The sequence below is a fragment of the Mustela nigripes genome, chromosome 11 (genome assembly GCF_022355385.1).
Source record: "Mustela nigripes isolate SB6536 chromosome 11, MUSNIG.SB6536, whole genome shotgun sequence".
NCBI lineage: Eukaryota > Metazoa > Chordata > Mammalia > Carnivora > Mustelidae > Mustela > Mustela nigripes.
The window spans coordinates 6,736,435-6,763,499 of NC_081567.1; the positions used below are offsets into that span (position 1 = coordinate 6,736,435).

Sequence of the window (27,065 nt, forward strand, 5' to 3'; positions counted from 1 at the left end):
CCAAAGTCCACAGGAACAGGCCAAGCTAAGGCAGACTGGAATGCGAGATCCCACCCCCTCCCACAGCAGGAGAGATGGGTTGGGGTGGGCAGGGGGAGGGAACCTCTGGAGACCCCAGTCCTGGCCAGCTCTGGGGGAAGGGGAGAGGGACCCAGAGCCACTCAGACACCCAGAGAAGTTTCCTGGAGGGATTCAGATTTCAGAGAAGGAAGTGAAGGCCAAGACAGCTGCCAAGAAGAGAGAAAAGATTGTTCCTGATCAGTGGGGCGTGAGTGGCGGAGGGGAGGGCCACAGGGGCCTGACAAGGGACATGAGTGATGGTGGGGATGGGCTGTGGGCATCACTGGGCACACCAGGGAGGATGAAGGGCCTAGAGGAGCAAATGCAGATCCTTCCACGAGAACCACCAGTGAGGGCATCTGGGTGGCTCAGTGGGTTAAGCCTCTGCCTTCGGCTCAGGTCATGATCTCAGGGTCTTGAGATCAAGCCCTACTGGGGCTCTCTGCTCAGCGGGGAGCCTGCTTCCCCCTCCCCCTCTGCCTTCCTCTCTGCCTACTTGTGATCTCTCTCGGTCTGTCAAATAAATAAATAAAATCTTAAAAATAAAAAGAGAGAGAGAGAGAGAGAACCAGCAACAGATTCTCCTGCAGGCAGGACCAAGTTCAAGTGCTCTTTGAGGATGTCCCACCCCAGGAGGACCTCATTGCCACAAACTCTCTCCTTGGCCATTCCTCAGTCACTTAGTACTACCTTGTTTCTCTCGAAGATTCCTCTGGAGACAATTCACCAGCTAGACATTAAGGATGGAGGGCTTGGGTTTACGCGGGAGATGTCACCAGGGTACAGAACTTAACTGTAATCGCTGTTAAGGTCCTCTCCCAATTTGGCTGAACGCTGCCTTTCAACCCGGCTTGTCATAGAACTTGACAAACAGATACATTTAGAGTTCTCCATTTCCTTTGCTCATGTATTGGTGCATTCACTCAAGAATTCTATGTTGAGTATTTATTTTCTGCTTTGGTACTCTAATAAAGACCAAGCAGAACAAGTGGGTGCCTCCCCTCCCTGCATGGAGTTTACCCCACTTCTGCTTATTAAAACAATACCCTCCGTCAAGGCTCAACCCACATCTTACCTCCTCCTGGGACCACCACCATGATCACTAGTTCCAACATAGACTCGTCCATGCTGTGATGTCTCTCAGAAATCTCAGGGAAGATTTCCAGAAAGACAGTGAGTAAAGCCAATGACCACACCATCTCAGCATCCCAGACCATTCTCCTTTTTGTTCCTTTTCCAAGCGAAAGGAAAAGAATCAAAGATGGGTGTATCTGGGGAAAGAGCATTTGGGGCAGAGGGCACAGCAAATGTCCAGTCCCTAGGGCAGGAACAATCATGGTGTTTGAAAGGCAGAATAAGGACCAGTGGGTGGGACCATCATGAACACGAGGAGAGTCATAAGATGTTGAAAAGGCTGGTAATGGTCAGATCCTGTAAGGAAGGCATGGTTAGCCTTGGGAAGGAGTTTCTACTGCCAATGGCCTCACCTGGTAGGTTCTAACCAAGATGGCAATAGGATTTACTTTAGTTTTTTGGTTTTTTGTTTTGTTTTCTTTTTTTAAGATCTTATTTATTTGAGAGCGAGAGAGAGGAGGAGCAGGGAGAGGGCCAGAGGGACAGGGAGAAGTATCCTCCCCGCTGAGCAGGGACTCAATTCTTGGATGCTGAGATCATGACCTGAGCCGAGGTTAGAGGATTAACCCACTGAGCCACCCAAGCGCCCCTGCTTTAGGGTGTTAAAACATCGCTTTGGCTGCTGTGTGAGGAAGAGACAATGGTGACACAGGATGGAAACAGGGAGACCAGAAACAAATCCGGGGGAAGGACTAGCACTGGAATGGACTGGGATGGGCGCAGCTGTGCCGGTAGCAAGCAGCCAGAGTTCAGGATACATTCTGGACATCAAGCCTGAAGGATTCGCAGATGGACCCAACGAGCCCTGAGTTTGCCCAGGGGTTAGCCATGAGCTGCGCGGAGAAGACCGGAGCGGTGACTCAAATTCGAGTCCCAGGTCTTGGATCTGAGTCATTTCCGGAGGTCCCCTGCTGGCAGGCTGTGTCTCACGCAGCCTCCAGCCTGAGCCCCCTCGGGATGGCTCTCACGCCACCTGATCCCTACTGCCCCTGGAAGCTTCCTGCTTCTCACCTGAGGACACATTTTCAAGATGACCCACCCGGAATAGAATACTCCCAGTCCCCGCCCGGGTTCCCAGTGTAACTCCGGCCCAGAGCCAGCCTCCAAACCAGTCCGTGCTAGTCCTTTCTGCTGCGTCCTTCCTCGCTCTTACAGCTGAGATCTCTGTCTTCTCTCCCACCGGCCCTAGCGGCAAGCTAAGGTCCCAGTTTCGCCCCCACGTTGGCATCCTCCCCCTACCGGACCCCACCCTCCCTGCACACTCTCAGACGAGCAGCTCCTTCCAGACGCTTCTCCTCCCCGGCCCTCCAGACGCGGCTTCGGCGTGGTCCACGCGCCCCCTCGTGGTGGAAAGACAAAGGTGCAGGCTGGTCGCGCTCCCCTGGGCGGGGTCTCCCCCACGCCTGAGCGCGAGGAAACGTACAAGCACGCCTGGAACCCAGGAAGCCAAGGTGGCTGGGTTTATATTCCTGACAACAGCAGAGCTCCGAGAAGCAGAAATGCTTTCAACATGGTTGGTGAATTACTGCTTTCGATCAGAGAGAGGAAAAGATCTACTGAACGCTTCCGTGAAGCCTCCTTGGCCCTGCTCCTGCCGGTAGCTGCCCCAGAGTTTGTTTCCTTCTGCAGACCTGATCCGTTGCTCTCAGGCCTGCTCTGGTTCAAGGGCTTGCGTTTGGCTTTGAACTTCAAACCCCAGTGCCAACTTCAGGGAGTTACCTTACTTAATGAAACATTAGCACATTCCCATTAATGTCAAGAATAAAACAGAATCCCTATTTCCACAACTATTCAGGATTTTTCTGGAACTTCTAAGTTAATTCCTTAACACAAAAGGAAATGAGTACAAATATTAACCACCATGAAATGAACTGACGCTTATTAGCAGACGCTCTGCCTTCCTACCCACAACACTCAAGAAAATCAATGTCAGGGGCGCCTGGGTGGTTCAGTGGGTTAAGCCTCTGCCTTCGGCTCATGAGGGTCATGATCTCAGGGTCCTAGGATCAAGCCCCACATCAGGCTCTATGCTCAGCAGGGAGCCTGCTTCATCCTCTCTCTCTGCCTGCCTCTCTGCCTACATGTAATCTGTCAAATAAATAAACAAAATCTTTTAAAAAAGGTAAAAAAAATAAAGAAAATCAATGGCCAATTCCCTGAAGTAAGTCAAAGACTTCAGAAATGTGGGTGACAAGCAAATACACAAGATCAATAGATTGCATATATACCAACAACACATCGTTGGGAAATATTAAAGAAAAAAGGAAACCCAACCACAATCTCTTGAAAAGGAGTACAAATAAAGTGCCCAGGAATGACTAGATGTTTTCCTCCAGGTTGATGGGTCAGTGGAGCATGGCAGCTCTTGATGTCAGGGTTTTGAGTTCGAGCCACGCAATGGGTGTGGAGCCTACTTTAATTAAATAAATAGGGTTTTTTTTTTAAGATTTTATTTATTTGTTTGGCAGACAGAGATGAGAAGCAGGCAGAGGGGGGTGGGGAAGCAGGCTTCCTGCTGAGCAGAGAGCCATACGCGGGGCTTGATCCCAGGATCCTGGAATCATGACCTGAGCCGAAGGCAGAGGCTTTAACCCACTGAGCCACCCAGGTGCCCCTAAATAGGGTTTTTTTTTTTTAAAGAAGAAGAAAGAAGCCCAAAGCAAAAGCAAAATGTTTCCCAGGTAGTAATGTTGCTTAGGGACCATCCAGGTAGACAATTTCCTTAAACTAAAGCTGCCTGGCTGGAAAATTAAATATTAATAGCTGTACGTTAATAGTTGAAAGGAAATGTGGGAGCCTGAGGGTGACCCCAAAATAGTTTCCGTATACATGGTGTTCTCACTTCTCTATGGACCATTGACTGCCTTGCCTTATCTCAGTCATGCTGTCCCACAGGTGCCTCCTAGGCTCACAACACCTGCCGAGGAAGCAGTCCGCTTCCCTGGACCCTTGAGCACCCAGGCCTCACTTGGGCGAGTCAGTGTCAGTGTCAGATTTCCTTCTCAGGCTAAGCGGCAGAACTGTCCCCTATCAAGATTCAAAAAGATACTTTCTATCTAGGCGGTAGGCTCCGCTGCAGTTGCACCGTATTGCCACGAGAGGGCACTATGTGCCATGCTAACGGATTGGGAGAGGTTCTCCCAGGAGCTTTAAGGACGCGTAGGGCTCATGAGAAGCCTGGTTGGCGCGGCTCCTCAACTATGTTTCCAGATCCCTTTTATAATTAGGAGGTCATCTCACTTCGTTTTCACAGCTGCCCCCCAAACATTTCCACCTGAATATCCTGAAGCCCCCTCAGAATCGCGAATTCAAATACCAGCGTGATCTTCCCCCTCCAACCCTTCCCTAGAGGAAACCAGAACAATTTCCCCTCTTCCCCTACCCCCTCCCTCCTCCGTCTCCCCGCTTCTCCTCTTCCCTCTTCTCCCGCTCCTCCCTTTCCCCCTCCTCTTGATTTCTCCATCTCCATTGAGGGCATCCTTACCCTCCTAACCATCCAAACTAAGACCTTTCGTTCCTGTCCCCTCCCTTTCGTCCCAGACAGCCTAGATGTCACCAAAACCAAAATACGCTCTCACTCCCGTCCTTTTCTCCACCCAGATTGCTCCTGTCTGACTGTGCCTCCCTGGGGTAGTGTGCAGTCCTCCCCACTCTCTGGCCTTTCCCATCATCCTTGCTGCCCTGACAAAACAGGTGAGATCATGTCATTTCCTTCTTTAAAGGTCAAGAAAGGTGGAAAAACCCAAGTGTCCATAGAAGAGTGACTAGGTAAACAAAATGGGGTCTAGCTGTACAGTGGAGTATTACTCAACCTTTAACAAGTAGGAAATTTCAGAGGCACCTGGGTGGCTCAGTCAGTTAAGTGGCTGCCTTGTGCGGAAGTCGTGATCTCAGGGTCCTGGGATGGAGCCCCACATCGGGCTCCCTGCTCAGAGGGGCATCTGATTTACCCTTTCCCTCTGCCTCCGCTGCTGTTTGTGCTCTCTCGAATTCTCTCTCTCATATAAATAAATAAAATCTTTTTTTTAGATTTTATTCATTTATTTATTTGACAGAGAAACAGAGATCACAAGTAGGCAGAGAGGCAGAGAGAGAGGGGGAAGCAGGCTCCCTGCTGAGCAGAAAGCCCAATGCGGGGCTCGATCCCAGAACCCTGAGATCATGACCTGAGCTGAAGGCAGAGGCTTAACCCACTGAGCCACCCAGGTGCCCCAAATAAATAAAATCTTAAAAAAAAAAAAAGGGTAGGAAATTCTAACACATGCTACAACACGGATGAACCTTGAGGACATCATGCTAAGGGACAGCAGGATTGTCCCTTGGATTCTTCCAGAATGAACTGTTGGACCCAGATAGTTTTATCAATAGGCCAGGCTTTTGAGACAGCTGTCCCAGCACGTGGCCAAGGATGTGACAGAGGGATCTACTTCTAACATATGCTGGTTTGAGCTAAACCTTTACGTCACACTTCCCTGGTCTCTAATGTCCACTTTTTTTTTTTAAACTTTACTCTCACATCATTTTTCAAGTATACAATGTAATATTTTTTTAAGATTTTATTTATTTATTTGATAGAGAGAGTTCACAGTAGACAGATAGGCAGGCAGAGAGAGAGAGGGGGAAGCAGGCTCCCTGCTGAGCAGAGATCCCGATGCGGGACTCGATCCCAGGATCCTGAGATCATGACCTGAGCCAAAGGCAGCGGCTTAACCCACTGAGCCACCCAAGCGCCCCTAATGTCCACTTTTTTAAAGATTTTATTTATTTATTTATTTGACAGACAGAGATCACAAGTAGGCAGAGAGGCAGTCAGAGAGAGGGGGTAGCAGACTCCCCACTGAGCAGAGAGCTGGATGTGGGGCTCCATCCCAGGACTCTGTGATCATGATCCAAGCTGAAGGCAGAGGCTTTAACCCACTGAGCCACCCAGGCGCCCCTCTAATGTCCATTTTTAATGAAGGGAAATTTCTGGGTTGAGTTTACTTTTCTGAGTAGATCTTTCTCCTGAAAGCAAGGGAAGTTCTCCATCTTCATTCTCTACTTGGGAATAGCTTTGCCTAAAAAGTAAAAGGCTGGCATTCAGGTTTCGAAACAAGGCTTTTTGGCTTTGGTTACTGCAAATTTGTGGAAGTTGCTTCGTGCCGCTAAGGGGACACACCAGTGGGGAGTTAGTCAGATCCGGCGCCGCTGCTGGATCTTACAGATCCTATGTGAGCACTCTAGGCAAATTATTTATGCTCTTGGGTTTGTTTTTGTTTTTTAAAGACTTTATTTATTTATTTATTTATTTATTTATTTATTTGAGAGAGCACGAGCAGGGTTTTGATCAGCTCAAGGCATGATCTCAGGATCCTAGGAATCAAGCCCTTCTGCGGGGGGGGGTGGGGGGGGGTTGCTTGCGATTCTCTCTGTCTCTCTCTCTCTCTGCCCCTCTCCTGCTTGCATGCATTCAAGCTCTCTCTCTCAAATAAATAAATCTTTAAAATAAAATAAAATGTCAGCCATCAACAAGCTTGCGGTTCTGCTGCTGCTGTCGCCAGTCTGATTAGCCCATCAGGACCCAAAGAATTAAAATAGTGCTTCCTGATGTAAATATAATGCAAGCACGTATGAAACATTAAATTTTCTGGTAGCCACATTTTGACAAGCGGGAAGACACAGGTGGAATGAACCTTAATGCTATATTTTATTTAATGTGGTATGTCCTAAATATCACTTCCACATACACATTTTAAAATTATTTTAAAGCTATTCAGTGATACACTTTGCACTTAAAATTAAAATATTTAAATTATTCATTTTAAGTGTTATTGATGTATCTTAGGTTTACCTCCCTTTTTTACATATGAAGTCTTTGAAATCCAGTGTGTGTTTTACGTCAGAGGACACCTTGATTGCAATTAGACTCATGTCACGCATTCAGTAGTCACATGTGGGGACCAATGCCTATGTTGTTGGTAAAAGTCGGATTAGAATCTTAAGCCAAAGAAGATATTAACGAAGAACATTGCCAAATCCAAACCCCCACTGATCAAACAGAATGCAATGACTTTTCACAAAGCTGCATTTCTAGTCCTACTGTGGCAAGAGCTGAGGAAAGAGGGAAGGAATTCTCACATATTTGGGTGACCGTTTTCCTCTGCTGTGAATTGTTTAAAGCCAAATGAAGTCTTTTTTTTTTTTTTTTTTTTTTTGACAGATAGAGATCACAAGTAGGCAGAGAGGCAGGCAGAGAGAGAGGAGGAAGCAGGCTCCCCGCTGAGCAGACAGTCCCACTCAGGGCTCGATCCCAGGGCTCCATCCCAGGACCCTGGGATCATGACCTGAGCTGAATGCAGAGGCTTTAACCAACTGAGCCACCCAGGCGCCCCAGTCCTTTTTTTTTTTTTTTTTTAAGGTTTATTTATTTGGGGGGTGGCGGAGAGAGAGAAAGCACACGTGCATGAGCCTGAGTGGGAGAGGCAGATGGAGAAGGAGAGAGAATCCCAAGACCGCTCCACACTGAGTACAGAGCCCAACAAGGGGCTCCATCCCAGCACCCTGAGACAGCTGAAACCAACAGTCCTACGCTTAGCCATCTGAGCCACCCAGGTGCTTCCCATTGCTCCAATGAAGTCTTGAACCTTCTTTAAATGTATTTTTCCCCAGGGTAGCTTTGCTAATGTTTCTTTAGGCTTGAGTTACAACTGGAAGCATCCCCCCATATGCTAGGATTTCTGACCAATGTAAAATTTTCAGATGTGTAAGAGGTCCTGATAACTGCCTGTGTGCCTTTAGCCACATTTACTATTTTCAGGCGGGTCCTGAAAATAGTAAATGTATTTTACTATGTAAAATGGCTAATTGGGTTTTCCTCCAATGTAATTTTTTTTTTCTAAGTGATCTCTACACCCAACATGGGGCTTGAACTCACAACTCTGAGATCAAGAGTTGCTTGCTCTACTGACTGAGCCAGTCAGACATTGTTTAATTTTTTCTTTTAAGAGAATACATAGATCCCCCTACCTCCATTGAGGTATAATTGACATATAACATCATGTAAGTTCAGGATGTACAGTGTGATAGTTTGATACACTTATATATCGCAAAATGATGACCACCATAGGATCAGTGTCAGACTTTCCTTCCTTTTTCGGGCCAAGTAATACTCCATTGTATGCATAGGCCACATTTTGTTTATATCCATTGGTCAGTAGACACTGGGTTGCTTCTGCTTTGCGGCTGCTGTAAATCATGTTGCTATGAACACGGGTATACAGTATCTCTTCATGCCCTTGGTTTAAATTCTCTGGGGCATACACCCAGCAGCGGAATTGCCGGATCCCATGTTTTGGATCTTTTGAGGAGCTGTCCACTGTTTTCCACAGCGGCTGTGCAGTTCTTTACCTCCCCACCAGCCGTGCACAAGGGTTCCAATTTCTCCATTTGCTATTTGGAGTTTTTTGGGTTTTGGTTTTTGGCTAGTAGCCATCCTCATGGGTAGGAGATGGACTTCTCTGAATTCTTGCACACTCCATTTGGTCGATCTTGGTGTTTTGTTTTGTTTTGTTTTAATATTTATTTATTTGACAGACAGAGATCACAAGTAGGCAGAGAAGCAGTCAGAGAGGAGGAAGCAGGCTCCCTGCCGAGCAGAGGGCCCGATGCGGGGCTCGATCCCAGGACCCTGGGATCATGACCTGAGCCGAAGGCAGAGGCTTTAACCCACTGAGCCACCCAGGCGCCCCTGTTTTGTTTTGTTTTTAATCTTTTTTAAATTTTTGTGGGGTTTTTTTTTTCCATTTGGTCGGTTTTTGAAACTGTTCGATATTTCCTGCTATTTGAACACGTCGGTTTTACATTTCCAGGGCGTTCATTTCGGATGAGAGACAGCCCCAGGCAGGGGCAAGGGCCCCAGGCCGCGGTGGCACAAGTCCTGGGTTCTGACTCAGCTGTCGCCGGGAGACCCTGCGCAGCGGAGAAGTTTCTCCAGGGCTCGTTTGCTCCTCCTCTGCGGGAAGCCGGCAAGATCAGTAACTACATCGCGCTCCAGCCCCGCAGCGGAAACGCAGGCCCGGATACAGGTGAAGTGGACACTCTCCCCCACAGGTGAGTTCCTGGATTCGAGCTCCATTTTTTTCCTTTCGACTCATTTTGCTGCCCCAGGCTGGGGTACACGCCCCCACCCCGGGAGTACTGTCCGGGGTCTGGCGTGGTCCGGTCCCGGACACCCAGCGAGCCTGGGGAACCACCGAGAGACGAGACCTCCCGGGTCCTAGAGAGGGCGCCGCTACAGGCCGACGGGGCCGCACTTCCGGCCTTTGTGTGTTTGCGGGTGACGGCGGCCCGGGGGGGTCAGTTCTCTGAGCTTCGGCCGCCGGGGTCCCTGATGTCGCGTGGCTCGGCGCTCCTCCCCTCCCCCCGCCCCCGGGCCGAGGCAGACGCGCGGCGCGGGGCTCGGCGTCACCTGGGGGACCCCTGAGGAGGCCCGACTGTCCTCCGCGGGGGCCGCGTCTCTACCTGTCCCCGCGTACCAGCCTCGCCATTCAGTTGTGCCCTCGGCCGGCGAGGAACCTTCCAAGACTAGGGGTGCGGTGGGGGCGGGGCCCGCGGTTTGACCCCTCGTTCCGCCCCAGAATGCGGGCCAAACCCGCTTTCTGCCTGATCCGTGTTGCTGCGCAGGGCGGGTCGTTTTTGAAAAGAAACGGTTGTTGAACTGCGGGACGGGCTCTGGATCCCTCGACTCTGCGTTTTCATGGTTCCAGGCCCACTTAGCACCCCGCGCTCTGGGCGAGGACGGGGAGGAGGAGTGAGGACTCACTAGGCTCTCGTCTGTCCCAGCCGGGGGGACCCTAGCAAGGGAACGGACGGGTATATACGGACGGGTGTGTTCCGGGTATCTACGGACACGGTGTGAGATGCACCCGAGAGCGGGCGCGGAGCTCTCCGGGCATCCGGGCGGGGCGACTCGGTGAGGTGGCTGCTAGCGCGAAGGGGGGCTGGGGGCGCCGCTGTGGAACCGCCTACCGGCCTGGAACATTCCAGGTGGGGCTGGAGCAAAAGCCCAAAGGTGGAAAGGTGGGGGGTGGGGGCGGGGCGGGCTGCCGGGAGAGGGGTGAATATTTCAACACCATCCGGATCAATGTTAATTCTGTGCTGGGTTGTGGAGATTGCAGAATGTGTACGACCACAAGGCCCCACCCCGGAGATTGTTAAAACGCGTCTGCTGGAAATAGCCGAGACTCTTAAAAAATAAATAAATAAAAGTAAATAAAAACACCTGGTTTTGTTTTCTAGCGGTAGTGTGGATTCCGCTTAACAGGCTGTGTGACCTCGGGCAATTTTCTTAATCTTTCGGATCCTCAGGTCCTTGTTTCTAAAGGGGGATAATAATAGTATTTAATAGGGACCAGTGAATGCGGTAATAACTATAAGCACCTGCCTGAAATGTGTGGCAGGTACTCAAGGTTCTCCTAGGATAGGATGAAACAGGATAGCATAGGATCGTCCTATATCTTTCCGCACTTGAGTTGAAGTGATGGCCCTCCTTATTTTTTTCTTGTATAGCTCAGACATCTGGCACTTTTCTTGGTGTCTTTCTTTTTTTATTATTATTACTAATGTATAATATATTATTTGTTTCAAGGGTACAGGTCTGTGTCTTGGTGCCTTTGTTTCTGTTCTGCTTTTTCAAGACTTGTTTCTTTGACTAGACTTTCTCCTTTCATTTCTTTTTCGGGTTTGAACTCAAGTGTATTCTTCTTCTTCTTTGGGCTTATATACAGACCTTTCTGCTGAATTGTGATCTATGCGTTCCTAAGAACTTGATATTCTGCAAATCTTCATCCCCCCCTCCAAATCACTCAAAATAGGTCCAAGGCTAATAGAGTTGGGGAGACTCCTCAAAACTATATATTTTGGGGGGTGCCTTAGGTTACACAGTTATCTGACTCTTTGCTTTGGCTCAGGTGGTGATCTCAGGGTCCTGAGATTGAGTCCCATGTTGGACTCTACGCTCAGCAAGGCATCTGCTTGAGATTCTCCCTCTCCATCTGCCCCCTCCCACTCACATTCTCTCCATCTATCTATCTATATATAGATAAGTTTTTGTTTTTGTTTTTTGTAACCAGAACTTAAGGGAAAACAGTAACAAGCCTAATTTAGAGTGTTGGCACAGAGGCACCTGGCTGGCTCAGTCAGTAGAGTATGGGACTCTCGATCTCAGGGTGGTGAGTTCAAGCCCCATGTTGGGTGTGGAGCCTACTTCAAAATAAAATAAAATGTTGGCACACTTTAAAAAGTCATTGAATTCCTCATAAGTAAAGGGATACTGTAAGGTACAGGAATATATGTTTTAAAGATTTTTATTTATGTATTTGATAGAGATCACAAGTAGGGAGAGAGGCAGGCAGAGAGAGGGGGAAGCAGGCCCCTGGCTGAGCAGAGAGCCCAACACGCGGCTTGATCCCAGGACTCTGGGATCACAACCTGAGCCGAAGGCAGAGGCTTAACCCACTGAGCCACCCAAGTGCCCCAGGAATATATATTTTAAAAATAAAGGGAGAGGTACCTGGATTGCTCATTTGCTTAACTGTCCAAGTCCTGGTTTGGGCTAAGTCATGATCTCATGAGTTGTGGGATCAACCCACACATCCAGCTCCTCACTGTGGGGCTGGGGCAGGGGAATCCACTTGAAAGTTTCTCTCACTCTGTCCTTCCCTGGGGCTCGAGCTCGCTCCCTCTCTCAAAATAAATCTTTTTTTTTTTCCAAGATTTTATTTACTTGACAGAGAGAGACACAGTGAGAGAGGGAACATAAGCAGGGGGAGTGGAAGAGGGAGAAGCAGGCTTCCGGCCAAGCAGGGAGCCCAACGCGGTCCGATCCCAGGACCCTGGGATCATGACCTGAGCCAAAGGAAGACGCTTAATGACTGAGCCATCCAGGCACCCTCAAAATCTTTTTAAAAAATTATAAATAGGGGGCACCTGGGTGGCTCCATGGGTTAAGCCTCTGCCTTCAGCTCAGGTCATGATCTCAGGGTCTTGGGGTCCAGCCCGACATCAGGCTGAGCAGGGAGCCTGCTTCTTCCTTTTACTCTCTCTGCCTGCCTCTCTGCCTCTCTCTCTCTCTCTCTCTGTCAGATAAATAAACAAAATCTTTTCTTAAAAAATGATAAATAAATAAAGGACGGGCCTGGCTGGCTCCGTCGGTAGAGCATGTGACTGTTGATCTGAGGGTCAAGTGTTCAAACCCCATATGGGGTGAAAGATTACTTTTAAAAAATACATAAGTAAATAAAAGAGTAAACCCCCTACAAATGGCCAACAGGCACATGAAAAGATGCTCAACAGCCCTAATCATTAGGAAATGCAAATCAAAACCACAATGAGGCATCACACCACACCTGTTAGAATGGCTGTCCACAAGAAGATAAGACCTAACAAGCTGGTGAGGATGTGGAGAAGAGAAGCCTCATGCACTGTTGGTGGAGCATAAACCGGTGCAGCCACTATGAAGAATAGAGAAGTATGGCAGTTTCTCACAAAATTTAAAATAGCTACCTATTTTTAAAATTTTTTAATTTAAATACAATTAGCCAATATATAGAACATCATTAGTTTCAGATGTAGAGTTCAATAATTCATAAGTTGCATATAACACCCACTGCTCATGGTCTCTTTAATGCCCATCACCCAGTTACCCCATTCCCGCCAACAACCTCATGTCTAGCAACCCTGTTTCTTTCCTGTAGTTAAGAGTCTCTCACGGTTTGTCTCCCTCTGGTTTCCTCCCATTCCGTTTTTCCCTCCCTTCCCCATGATGCTCTGCACTGTTTCTTATATTCCTCATATGAGTGAAACCATATGATAATTGTCTTCCTCTGATTGACTTATTTTTTTTAAGATTTTTTATTTATTTATTTGACAGACAGAGATCACAAGTAGGCAGAGAGGCAGGCAGAGAGAGAGAGAGAGAGAGAGAAGCAGACTCTCCACCAAGAAGAGAGCCCAATGCGGGGCTTGATCCCAGGACCCTGAGATCACGACCTGAGCTGAAGGCAGAGGCTTTAACCCACTGAGCCACTCAGGCGCCCCTGACTTATTTCTTTTAAAGATTTTTATTTATTTATTTGACAGAGAGATAAAGAGCACAAGTAGGCAGAAGAGCAAACAGAGAGAGAGGGGGAGGCAGGGTCCCCACTGAGCAGAGAGCCTGATGTGGGGCTGGATCCCAGGACCCTGGGATCATGACCTGAGCTGAAGGCAATCACCTAACCCACTGAGCCACCCAGTCACTCCTAAATGATTTATTTTGCCCAGGTTCATACCCTCCAGTTCCATCCATCTTGATGTAAATGATGAGTGTCCATCCTTCTGATGTCTGAATAATATTCCCTTGTGTGTGTGTGTGTGTGTACATACATATATGTATGTGTGTTGTACATACACACACACACACACACCACAACTTCCTTCTCCATTCATTCATCAGTGGACATCTCGGATCTTTCTGTAGTTTGGCTATTGTGGAAATTGCTGAACAGCTACCTATTTTTACTATATGATCTAGCAATTCCATTTCTGGGTGTTTATCTAAAGGAAATGAAATCACTGTCTCCAAAAGCTATCTATACCCATGTGTTGTTCATCATGGCATTATTTACAATAACCAACACATGGAAGCAAACTAGTGTCCTTCTGTAGATAAATGGATGAAGAAAATGTCAGATACACACACACACACACACACACACACGTATATATGATGGAGTATTATTCAGCCATAGAAAAGAAGTAAATCCTGTTTGCAACAATACAACTGGACATTGAGTCATTATATTAAGTGAAACAAGTCACACGCAGAAAGACATATTTATGATCTTACTTACATGTAAAATCTAAAAAAAAGAACAGAAACAAATCTAAAAAAGATCTAGAAACAGAACAGATTGGTGATCGCCAGAGGCTTAGAGATTGAGGAAAATGAGTAAAGGTGGTCAAAAGGTACAAACTTCCAATTATAAGGCAATTTCTGGCAGTGTAATGTTCAGTATGGTGCCTATAGTTGGCAATACTGTATTGTATATTTGAAAGTTGCTGAGAGAGTCAATCTTAAAAGTTCTTATCACAAGAAAAAAATTTTTGTAACTATGTGTGGTGGTGAATGTTAACTTATTGCAGTGACTATTTTGCAATATACACATTTATCAAATCATTACATCCTACACCTTAAACTAATACAATGTGTCCGTTATATACCAGTAGAACTGGGAAGATCGTTTAAAAGAAAAGGAGCTGGGGGGCCTGGGTGGTTCAGTCGGTTAAGCATCCGACTCTTGATTTCGGCTCAGGTCGTGATCTCAGTAGCAGGGTAGAGCCTCGAGCTGGGCTTCATGTGCTCAGTGAGGAGTTGGCTTGGGATTCTTTCTCTCTCTCCCTCTGCCCCTTCCCCAACTAAAATAAATAAATAAAATCTTAAAAAAAAAAAAAAAAAGGCAGGTGTGGAGTGCCTGCTTGGCTTAGTCAGTGGCAACTCTCGATCTTGGGGTGATGAGATCAAGCATCACGTTGGGCACGGAGCCTACCTAAAATTAACAAGAAAAAGGGGGTATAATTGAAAAGGAGCAGATAGCTGAGAGGTGAGCTTGAGGCCTTTGAGTTAGGGAGACACGAGCACATACATGGAGATCGGAGCCAACCGTGCAATAAGTCTTTCCAAAATAAAGCAGGTAGCTACCTGAGCTGCCAGGAGGGAAGAAGGGTGTGTGCTGTCCTCAAGTGGCCCACCGCTTGCCGAATTCAGCTTTCCTCCTGTGCTTTGCTTCCGGGTGCTGTTGCCTAGCAGCACAAGACGTTAACACGCTGAGAAAACTTGCCCAGAATCAACAGGACTTGCCCTTTCGCTCACACCTTTCTCCCCCTTTACCAAGCGTCTGTGTGTTAATCACACCCCCCAGGAACATATTCTAGCGAAGCAGACTATCCCGCTTTCTTCTGCTCCTTTCGTAACCTCTCAAACTACTTTTTTTCTTAAATGCTCTTTTTTTTTTTCTTAAATGCTCAGGAGGGGGTATGATGGATAATCAATTTTGCTTCTAGAGCGGAGATGCGCAGTGATCAGAAACTGGGAAAACGCGTGGGAGACAAGGGTGGGCGGATGAGATTGAAGTATACACTGTAGGAGTTACCAGCGCCTCAATGACAGGTTCAGAGGACAGCAGCCCGACCCACCTGCCTCCTCCTCTCTCACCCTCCCCCTGCCGAGCCCCACCCCCACCTCCCCATCCCCTACCCCTGAAGGCTTTGGCCCAAAAGCAGGAGCTAAGCAGGATACAGCTAATCTGGCACCTCTTTGTCACCACCTCAGGGAAACACCCCCACACCCCCGACAGCTACCCCTCCCCCCACCCCTGTCCTCAGCGCCACCCTTTCCTGCCCGTCACTGCTCACCATCAGGCAGCCACGCGCACAGGCACACAAGTCCCTTCCTTATGTCCCTGCCACAGGGACATTTTCCATCACCCGCCTTTACCTTAGGAAAGGTGCTGCCCTCTACCATCTCACGCTCTTTCCCTGTTTGTGAATTTCAATATAACACTAATCATGCACCACTTGACCAAGGATTTATCCAGAGATACAAAGGCATTGGGAAGAGAGAAGGCCACAAACACCCACGTGAAATGACAGGGCGGGGGGGTGCGGCTACGAACACCTCAATCATTTATTTTATTTTTTTTTAAGATTTTATTTATTTATTTGACAGGCAGAGATCACAAGTAGACAGAGAGGCAGGCAGAGAGAGAGAGAGGGAAGCAGGCTCCCTGCTGAGCAGAGATCCCGATGCGGGACTCGATCCCAGGACCCTGAGATCATGACCTGAGCTGAAGGCAGCGGCTTAACCCACTGAGCCACCCAGGTGCCCTCAATCATTTATTTTAAATAACCATTTATATGTTAGTATTTTACTCTTGTGATACTTTGTTGTGGATGTAATTTTTTTCTGCACGCAACCCACATTTATTGGCTTCTTGCTAATGTTTTGAGAAATAACACTTTTAATCACTCTGCATGGAAATCTGGCTAAAATTTATGACGCTTTCCTGTGGGGATGTGATTTAACTCATTTTTCCTGCCTCAGTCAACATGACACACAACCTTTACACAGTGACGTCCTCGGGGACATTGTGGGTTCTTTGCCCAACGTGAAGTGATCCTACCTACATAACTTTCTTAGATTCTCTGTACATTTCTTTTCAAAGAAAATGTAAGCTGAAACCTCATATACTCAGAAAATTTGCTCAATTAAACATGAATCCTGCTTTCATGTCACTTACTACAATAGTCTCTCAGGTTTTTTTAAAAGTTATTTCTAGTGACTCAAGAAGTCTGAATTTGTTTAAAATTCAACCCTTGGCACAACCCTTTCCATACACCCACCATTTTAAAAACATGGTTCGACACAAATATTTACCTTGTAATGTTCAAAGAGGAACCCCGAGCCTCTCTAAAAATAAAACAAATAAACTCTGTCCTTTGCTTGGAACTTAGTGCTTATTTCTCAAACCTTATTGCAAACTTCCCTGGTATTTCTGACCCTATTTATGTAGTCAGTGTATTTACAAGACTGAAGTGACACATGCACACTTGTTTTCCAATTTCCTTTTGGGCAGTGGTTATAAAAACATTATTCGGTGAATCCACTCTGTCCCCTGTCATGGCTTATCCCACTGGTCCCACCTGGAACATTAAAACGCCCTCTTTGTGGGAGCAGGTCTGTAATCGCAGTCTGATCTCCACCACGGGTTTCTGCTGCTGTAAAGGGACTGGAGGTAAAAAAAAAAAAACCACTGGCAGATGACTGCTCTTTGAAGGAAGTTCCTTTCCCAAGGGCTCTGTCTGTGTTATAACATTGCCCAGTCATACTATGCCCCAAAGGAGCAGTCCTATACTACTAGCCTATTGCGGAGCCTGGGTTTGTCTGTTTTTAATTAGGACATAATACTTGAGGGATCAGGGGCACCTGGGTGGCTCAGTGGGTTAAAGCCTCTGCCTTCGGCTCAGGTCATGATTCTAGGGTCCTGGGATTGAGCCCCACATCGGGCTCTCTGCTCGGCTGGGAGCCTGCTTCCCCCTCTCTCTCTCTGCCTGCCTCTCTGCCTACTTGTGATCTCTCTCCCTCTGTCAAATGAATAAATAAAATCTTTAAAAACAATACTTGAGGGATCAGTGAGATAGGACAGAGGAAACCCCTGTGGACACTGTGAAGCAGTAACACACATTAACAAACACAAAGTGTTAAGCACCTGCTGAGAACGAGGAAAGCTACTCCATACTTTGTATCCATGACACGATCACTTTTAAAACCCAGAACAACCCTGGGAGGTTGGCATCATCATGCCCAGAACCTTAATGAGGAAACAGAGGGGCAGACAGCTCGGCCAGTGAGTCAAGCCAGCTCAGGTTCAAGGCTCAGGCTCTTTTTGCTAAAAGCCTTCTCCAGATAGAGGCTCTTCTTTTCCTCTCTACCCAGAATGAAGACAAGAGCTGTCTTTCAGATGCTTAACCACCAGCGGAGGGCACGGCAGGAATTCATCAGGGCTCTGGAGGCTGGCTGAGAGGCACGGCATGTCTGCGTGCATTTTAGAACAAGCTCCAGCCTGTCCGGAAAGCCCCTGAGCTGTGTGCATTTGGGGAAGTTTTGCTACGTAATGTAGAAGAGGAAAATTAAGGTGTTGGAGATAAAGGGTAGTATGACCTCGCATTTGGAAACAGCCAGAGATGACAGAATATTCCTTCCAAGAAGCTCTGTCTTCTTCCTCTTCCAAATGATAGATGACGTGGAAAACCTGAAGGACTTAATTGCTTTTTGAAAATTGCCGAATGATGCCGCCTCTTAAAATGAGTTTAACTAAACTGACCTGTCGTCGGGACTAAGACTGGCTCAGTGAGACCAGCTATCTACCTGCTCAACTTGTAACATGTGGGACTTCCAGGGCAGTAGGGGTGCAGGGGGAGATGCCCAAAATGTGCCACTTGGGCATAAAGATTATTTCAAGTTAAGGGGCACCTGGGTGGTTCAGTCAGTTAAGCGTCTGCTTCGGCTTGGGTCATGATCCCAGGGTCTTGGGATTGAGCCCCACATCAGGCTCCCTGCTCAGCAAGGAGCCTGCTTTTCCCTCTCCCTCTGCCTACCACTCCCCCTGCTTGTGCTCCCGCTCTCTCTCTGTCAAATAAATAAATAAAATCTTTTTTTTTAAGGTTTTATTTATTTATTTGACACAGAGAGAGAGATCACAAGTAGGCAGAGAGGCAGGCAGAGAGAGAGGGGAAGCAGGCTCCCCACTGAGCAGAGAGCCCTATGCGGGGCTCGATCCCAGGACCCTGAGATCATGACCTGAGCTGAAGGCAGACGTTTAACCTACTGAGCCACCCAGGTGCCCCAAATAAAATCTTTTTTTTTTTTTTTAATTGCCAAACAACAGCGACAAAACAAAAAAATGGGGGAGGGAGGCTTAAAAAAATGGGGAGGAAAAAAGTCATTTTCCATAGGGGTACAATGTCTTTTTTAGTTTTGTTTTTAAGATTTTTTTTTTTTTAATGTATTTGACAGAGAGAGAGGCAATACAAGGCAGGGAGAGTGGGAGAGGGAGAAGCAGGCTTGCTGCTGAGCAGAGAGCCTGACACAGGGCTCAATCCCAGGACCCTGGGATCATGACCTGAGCCAAAGGCAGACACTTAACAGCTGAGCCACCCAGGCGCCCCTCTTTTTTAGGTTTTGAGAACAATTTGATCTATATCCCGAGCACAGCTATGTATTTTACTCTTTAGAAAAATCCTGGCATTCTTTTGGAGTGCCCGGCTGGCTTGGTGGGTAGAGCATGTGACTTTTGATCTCAGGGTTGTAAGTTCGAGCCCCATGTTAGGTGTAGAGATTACTCGAAAATAAAATCTTTTCAGGGCACCTGGGTGGCTCAGTCAGTTGAGTGTCCAACTCTTGATGTTGGCTCAGGTCATGATCTCAGAGTCACGAGATCAAGTCCTATGTTGGGCTCATGCTGGCCTTGGAGTCTGCTTAAGATTCTCTTCCTCTCCCCATGCCCCCTCCCTGCCTCAAATAAATAAATAAATCTTTTTTTTAAAATGAAATATTTAAAGAAAAATAAAAGGAATGAAGAGGGGGTGGCAGGGAGGAGAAGGAGGAAGGAGAAGGGGAAAAAGAAAAATCCTAGGGGCGCCTGGGTGGCTCAGTGGGTTAAGCCGCTGCCTTCGGCTCAGGTCATGATCTCAGGGTCCTGGGATCGAGTCCCGCATCGGGCTCTCTGCTCGGCAGAGAGCCTGCTTCCTCCCCTCTCTCTCTGCCTGCCGCTCTGCCTACTTGTGATCTCTCTCTGTCAAGTAAATAAATAAAAAAAAAGAAAAATCCTAGAGCTCTTTCTTCCTGCTCCAAAATGCCCAGGCTGCTATCCCAGCTCCGTCACACCTGTCACCTCAGGACATCTGTCTCCCATCAGCAGCACTCAGGGAGCCCTAGACCCAATGTCAGCCCCAGCTCCACCCCATGTCGGGTCTCCTGCTGCTGGAGCCCATCTCTCTCCCAAGTACACTTTCTTTGGGTGTCCCATATCCTTCCATAAGCCTCCCGAGACAGAGTGCTCACCGAGTAAAGAAATATTTTGAGATCTTGCATATCTGAAAATGTCCTTCTGCTCTCATCACCCTTTTTCCGGTGTGGGTATAAAATTCGAGTTTGGACACTATTTTTCCTTGGGATTTTGTCTTCTAACTTTCAGTGTTGCCGTTAAGAAATCCGGGAGCATTCTGATTCTTAGTTCTCCAAAGGAGATGCTTTTTTTTGTTTTTTTTTAAAGATTTTATTTATTTATTTGACAGAGAGAAATCACAAGCAGACGGAGAGGCAGGCAGAGAGGGAGATAGAGGGAAGCAGGCTCCCCGCTGAGCAGAGAGCCCGATGCGGGACTCGATTCCAGGACCCCAAGATCATGACCTGAGCCGAAGGCAGCGGCTTAATCCACTGAGCCACCCAGGCGCCCCCCCCCTTTTTTTGAAATTTCTGGAAACCTTTGGATAGTAAATTTCACATCCATGAGTAGGTGTTCTTTCTTTCTTTCCAAGATTCATTTATTGAAAAGATGGTTTTTATTTAGTTGAGAGAGAGTGCACCAGAGGGGATAGGAGCAGAGGGAGAGGAAGAAACAGACTCCCGGGTGAGCAGAGAGCCCAGTGAGGGATCCTAATCTGAGCCAAAGGCAGAAGCTTAACCGACTGAGCCACCCAGGCACCCCCTCCACCAAATTCACTTTCACCGAGCATGCAGCAGGCTGTGCGTGTTTGGGATTTCTTTGACATTTTCCTAAATTCTTCTATTGCGGATTCCGCGCCCGGGCCCCCGCCCTCGCCGACTTGGCCTCCTCCATTCTCTTTCCGAAATTTCGGAAACTCAGCTGTGGGAGCTCCTGGGTTGACTTCTTCAATTTTCATATGTTTTTCACTCAGACTTCCAAACTCTTGGCCTTTTCATTTTTCTTTTTTTTTTTTTTTTAAGATTTTATTTATTTATTTGACAGACAGAGATCACAAGTAGGCAGAGAGGCAGGCAGAGAGAGAGGAGGAAGCAGGCTCCCTGCTGAGCAGAGAACCCGATGCGGGACTCGATCCCAGGACCCTGAGATCATGACCTGAGCTGAAGGCAGAGGCTTTAACCCACTGAGCCACCCAGGAGCCCCAAGTCCTTTTCATTCTAATTGCTGGCATATTTCCTTCACCTCTCCTAAGCATTCATCTTTGCCTAATATTATTTCCCAAGATACTCCTTCTGTTTTCTGAATGTTCCTTTTATAGATCATCCTGCAATTTCTTCTCCTATCTCTGCAGACAGAAGTGCAGATGTTTGGTTAAATGTTCCCTTCTGCTCCCGCGTCTGTCACAGTTTCTTGGTCTTTCTCTTCTGTGGCCTGCTGATACAGAAACAGGCTAAAGATGGCCCCTGGGTTGTTTACCTCGAGGCAGGCTCAAAGCCCACCAGCGCTAAACTCAAATTCTTACACATCCTACTGGTTTGAACACAGACACCCAAACGTATTTTTAGTCATGGAGAGCCTGCCTGCTTTGCAAAATTGCACCCAACATCCATTAGCTCTAGATAAGACCAACCCCAGGGCAATAAAAGCCCCCAAGCCAATCCTGCTTTTAGGATTTCCTGACCCAGAAGACCCCCCCCACTGTGCTGGTGGGTGACCTCTCCTAGACAGGAAAGTCCTCTGTCCTAGTCCTCTCTCTCCTGAGTGCTCTTTTGCCCTACTCCCCACCCCCACCCCCACCCCGTGCTGCCGCTGAGTCTGCAAGGTCCCTTTCATGCAATCCTGTGCACGGTCCACCCAGTAAAACACGTTGGAAGGCACTGTCACATGGTGTCCTGTCTTCTGGATCAGCCCCAATCGGGGGCTCTCACCGCACCCAGCCTTAAAATAAGGGCTTTCCTCAAACGTCTTGGCTGTCCATTCACACATGTTGGCGTGGGACTCGGGGAAGCTCCCTTGCAAAGCTCTGCGTGTGGGCAGGCTTTGTCCCCTTGAGCTTCCCTTAGATGATCTGGTGGGACCTTGACTCCCAACTGTCAGTGTCTTCATCCTGTCTCTTGGTCTGTCTGGGGGGGCGGGAGGGGAGCGGGTACCATCCAGTCTCCCTCCCCAGGAGCCCAAGGCTGGCTGGATGCCTTCACTCTAGATTGGGGGATGGGGGCTTGACCTTTGAAGGGTGGGACCAGGGAAAGCAGGACCAATGGAGGGACGGTGGGTCTGAGAGGCCACGCCCATCAGGCTACCCACCAGACCCTGCTGGCCCTGGGGACACCAGGCCCAGAAGAGGGGTGGGTGCTACATCAAACACTAGGGAGTCAATGAATATCTACCTCCAGGACGGTGGCACCCTCCCCCTAAGCGCATGCCTCTTCCTAGAACAGGAGACGGCAAACTTTTTTTTTTTGGAAAGGGCCAGATGGTGAATATTTTAGGCTTTTCAGTCCACATGGTTGATGTCACAACTACCCAACTCAGCCACCGCAGGGCGGAAGCAACCGCAGCCGCTCTGTGAATGACCGATCGTGGCTGCATTCCAGAATCACTTTATTTATGGACACTGAAATTTGAATTTAATCTAATTTTCACAGGTCGCAAGAGTGCCTGACGACACAGGGCTCGTTCCCAGGACCCCCGAATCATGACCTGTGCCGATGGCAGACCCTTCCTCGACTGAGCCCCCAGGTGCCCCTTTTTTCAACAATTAAAACATGGAATTCTTAGCTCTCTGACTACAGAAACAAGTGGTGAGCTGATTTTGGCCCAGGGGCAGAAGTTTAAGGACCCCTCCCCCTTCCTAGAATATCATCATTAAGAGATTATTGTCAAAATCCTCTGACCCTAGGGGCGCCAGGGGGGTTCAGTCAGTTAGGCATCTGACTCTTGGTTTTGGCTCGGGTCATCATCCCCTGGTCGTGAGATCGAGACCCCATCGGACTCCGTATTAGGCACGAGTATGCTTGATAATTCTCTCTCCCTCTCACTCATTTTCTCTCTCTCTCTCTCAAATACATGAATCAGTCTTTTTTTAAAAAAGATTTTACTTATTTATTTATTTATATGACAGACAGAGATCACACGTAGACAGAGAGGCAGGCAAAGCTGGGGGAGGAAGCAGACTCCCCGCTGAGCAGAGAGCTGGATGCAGGGCTCGATCCCAGGACCCTGAGATCATAACCGGAGGGGAAGGCCGAGGCTTTAACCCACTGAGCCACCCATGGGCCCTCAAATACATAAATAAGTCTTTAAAAAAATCCTCTTTCCCTGTCTTACTCTTCCCCTTAGCAAAGCCTCCCAGTGCTCATTTTTGTCTGTAGGTATAAGGGTTACAGGTTTCCTCCCTCCCCCACGCATGGAAATTTAGACATTTATGAAATGCCTCGGAGTGGAAGCCGTGGTAACAGGAACTCCAAGACCCGCTGCCAAGTTCTCCCCGGGGTGGAACAAGTTGTTGATTGTTCTCTTTCCCTGGATTTTAACCAAGGTGATAAATGAGGATCCGGGGGAGGAGAGCTCTGGGAAAGGTGGAGGCTCGGAGCGAGAGCCCTGACTCCCAGGCCACGGGCTCATCTGAGTCAGAGCCTCTGTTTCCAGCAATAAAGCCTGTTCTAGGTAAGCCAGTACCTGTCTAGTCTCGACTTCCACATCAAGGAAAGATGTCCTACCTTTCTGAGTCGCAGGGGCAGGATGGAGTTCGGCACAGAGAAGAGGTCCTTCTGCCACTTGGTGTGTTTTTCTGTGCAAGTCCCTTCTGCTTGCCGAGTCTCACTTGCTTTATCTGGAAAGTGGGAGTAACCACTCCGACCTTGCTGGGTCGCAGTGTGCATTAATAGACTAACATACCTGAAGTCCCTGTCCCATGGAGGGAGCTCAACGAATGGCAGAGAGTATGATTCTAATTTATCCAGACAAGGAATCTCAGAGAGGTTAAGGCACCATCCAAAGGGCACACAGCTCATTGCAGGGTGGAGGCAGGAATATAATCTGTTTTCTCAACCTCCCAAGTAATATTCTTTCTTCTATCCTGAGCTGTAGGGTTTAGTCCCACCCAGGGACCCCAGGCTTAGTCCTTTTTTTGAAAAAAGTGTCGGAACTGCAGGATATCAGCCTTCATTCCCTCCCTGGTTTCTGCTGCAGGGGACAGACCCTTTCCTCTGGTGGTTAGACACAGCAACGCTGATGCCCCCACATCATACAGTATGGGGAGTTGCTGGGTACCGTCCCTCGGCCACCTCCGCTTGCCACCCTCCAGCACGTCTCTCTCCCCTCACCCCCTCCCGGATGCAGGCTCCCTTCCTCTGGGCTGGGCCACTCTGCTGGACAGTTACAAAGATTCTTTGTAATGTGTTTGCGTGGGGAGGAGGGAGAGCAGGGCCTGGCCGTCCTCAAACCACTTGGGCTGCCAGCCCTGTTTACACAGAGAAGGAGCCAAAACAGATGACCCTGTTGCTTGGGGGCCCAGATTGAAGACAGAGCCCCCGTGCAGAGCCCCTGGCTGAGGCTCCTTGTTTCTGGGCTACACCACACAGAAGCAGCATGGGGGCTCCTCTTACCCAGGGAGGCCTGTTTACTCTGCTGGGTGACAGATGTTTGCACAGGGAGGGAGGTGGTGTTGGCCATCTGGCTCTTCTCTAGCAGAGCCTTTTGGCAGGGGGAGCATTTGCAGGTCAGGCACCGGCTGTGTTCTAGGGCCTCTAGGGAGGCAACCCCCTGACAACAGGCTTTCTGAAGAGATGGGTGTCTCTTCTTTGAGCCTGAACGTGGACAATTTGGGGGAAAAATGTAAAAAACAGTACTGGGTTTGGTTTTTTTGTTTTTTTTTTTCCTTTTAATTGAGACGTACACCAGACAAATTGTTCAGGATCTTTCCCTCAGTTGCATTTTGCAAGTTTGGGAGAAAGGCAGTTTTCAGCACGTAAAGAATGGTGATGTTTGCCACCTGTAAGGTGACTTGTGGTTTAAAAAGCATGGTCACGGGTGCCTGGCTGAGCTCAGTCAGTAGAGTCGTAATCACGAGTTTGAGCCCCACGTTGGGTGTAGAGATTACTTTAAAAAATGAATTTAAAAAACAATTTATAAAGCAATGTCATATCCACCATGATCCTCAAGACAGCAGAGTGGGTAGCTGTGGGCAAAATCACCCTGATTCTACAGAGAAGGAATGCACACTTTGAGAGGTCAAGTTGCTTGCGCAAAACCACACACCGAGCAAGAGGTGGAGGCCAAGTGACTACAGTTTGCATGCTCTTTTTTCATGGAGCGCACCCCCCTACCTCCCCACTTGGCTATAAATCGAGATGTACAGAGATCTCGTTCCAACCTGTAACCACGTCATGGCAGGTGACTCCCGGGAGAGAGCATTGCATTTTGGGGACACGGTGGAAGTCTTAGCAATGAGCCTCAAGGGCACTGTGCAAGGACCATGGGTCTGTCCCGGGGTGTCCTGATGGGGCGTTCCGTGGGTGCCAGATGGATGGAGAGCCTCGGGACCAACCACGTGAAACTGTGTGTAACATACACACCGTACTCGTCCACCAGCAGAGTCATGGAGGCGAGCATGCGAAGTACAGTATCCCTGAAATTTGCCTCCACGTCCCCCCCCCAACCCCCGCACCCCCGTCTCCTCTTGGGCTGTGGCTCCCTCTGTTCAAACCCCAGTGTGTCTCCCTGAAGCCACTAGCTGGGCTCCACCTACCATCCTGGCTACTTCTTCCCGGCCCTTTCCTCCCTTTGACAAGCCCAGACACCAAACTAGGGTTAGGTTAGCCCAGCCTCCTCCCTTTCTCTCTTCATCTCTGTCCCTTACGTCCAGCTCAAGCCCAATTGCTGTGCCGTGTGTGACTGATTGATACTCCTCAGCTCTGTCCCCGCCACCCTCAGCCCAGCCCCTGCACCTGACTCAGCCACCGGCCCCGCCCCCTGGGCTCCCCTTTCCCACTGTCCCACCCTGGCCCTCCTCTCTTCTTGCCAGTTGATCCTTCAGTGACCACTTTTCTAGAACGACTAGTGCGTCCCTGAGTTTTGCAGCTTGTAGAGCACATCTGCATGCGTACCCGCGGACATCCACTCGTCCTGTTCGTCCTGTTCGGAAGTTAGCTCCTCCTCCCCACCGGATCTCCGCTCATCTCTGCCCAAGCCACCGAACCTGTGGGTTTTCTTTTTGTCTTTGCGTTCAGTGCCTCTCCCTCGGCCTGCCGTCCTCCCGCCAACCAACCTGCCTGTCATTACTTTCCCGATAAAATGCTATTTATAAGCGTTCAAGTATTCTTCCTAATGCAAATTCCTAATGCTTCGCTTCCTCCAAAAATTCCAACCCGCCCTCTCCTGGGTGCTTCCTTATTCTTTGCTGACATTCAGTGCCTGTCGTAGATTGTTAAAATCGGGCTGTGACTGCCTGGAACCGGAAGCTTTAGGGATCACCTGGCTGGGAATGGCAGGTCCCCAAAGTCTGTTCCTCCAGTGGGCTTCCTCACCCTGCAAGGTCCCTGCAAGGGTGAGGATCCCCTCCCTTGACAGACTGCTCTGAAGTTTAGAGGAAGCTCTGGGCTCTGGGGTTGGTTCAGCGGCTCTCCAGGCTCTGGCCTGACTCCAAGATGCATCTCTATGCATGTATCTTTCTCCTCTGCCAGTTGCCCTATACCAAAGGCAATTTGGGGGAGACCCTGTAAAGATTTTTTTATTTCTTTTTTTCTTTTTCGAGAAAGAGAGCAGAGAGAGATACAGGAGTGGGGGTGGGCAGAGGGAGAGGGAGAAGCAGACTCCCCACATTGCTTGGAGGCCAATGCGGGGCTTGATCCCAGAACCCTGGGATCATGACCTGAGCCAAAGGCAGATGCTTAACCCACTGAGCCACCCAGAGGCCCCCTGGGAGGAGGCACTGTTATAAATGACTCTCAGTCTCCCTGTGATTGATGCTCCGATGATGATCGGAGAAGCCTTAGTATTATGAGGACATAATTTCAGAGAGGGTCGTGCAAAATTTGCATACACCTTGGGGAAATGAAAGGCCAGATCTGGGAACACGGCCCAGTGGTATCAGTGTCTTCTTTACTTTGGCTCTTAAAGGGTGAGGAAGGCCACCCTGTTGCGGCTGGCTGCTGGCCAGAGCCACTGGAGTTGTAGTGAGCTCTCCTACAACCCTGCCCCCTCTGTGTGCGGTAGACAGGGGCTGCCTGTCGCTGACATACAGGCATGAAGGGCTGGCGGTTGGGCCTACACGTGCAGCCTAAGCCCATGGGTCATTCAACAGTCCAGAGCCCTCAACCCATCTTGCGTTCCGTGTGAGTCCGGAAATAT

General features: G+C 48.7%; 1 protein-coding gene and 1 long non-coding RNA gene across 5 annotated transcripts in view; one reads left to right on the forward strand and one right to left on the reverse strand.

The window, feature by feature from the left end:
* Positions 1-4,808: 4,808 nt before the first annotated feature.
* ZKSCAN1 (zinc finger with KRAB and SCAN domains 1) overlaps positions 4,809-27,065 on the forward strand; it is a 50,107-nt gene continuing 27,850 nt past the window's right edge. For 2 of the 4 annotated variants that reach the window (XM_059414489.1, XM_059414490.1), the window contains exon 1: positions 8,187-9,282. The gene's annotated coding sequence lies outside the window, so the exon portion shown is untranslated. Of the gene's footprint in view, positions 4,888-8,186; positions 9,283-22,360; positions 22,455-27,065 lie in introns of those variants that run through there. The other 2 variants (XM_059414488.1, XM_059414486.1) reach the window with 2 other exon arrangements.
* On the reverse strand, positions 13,655-26,017 carry LOC132026536 (uncharacterized). The gene is made up of 4 exons (XR_009406934.1): positions 25,823-26,017; positions 23,435-23,547; positions 14,912-15,012; positions 13,655-14,759 (listed from the first exon to the last, which is right to left on the reverse strand). It is a non-coding gene; the product is annotated as an uncharacterized LOC132026536 (long non-coding RNA).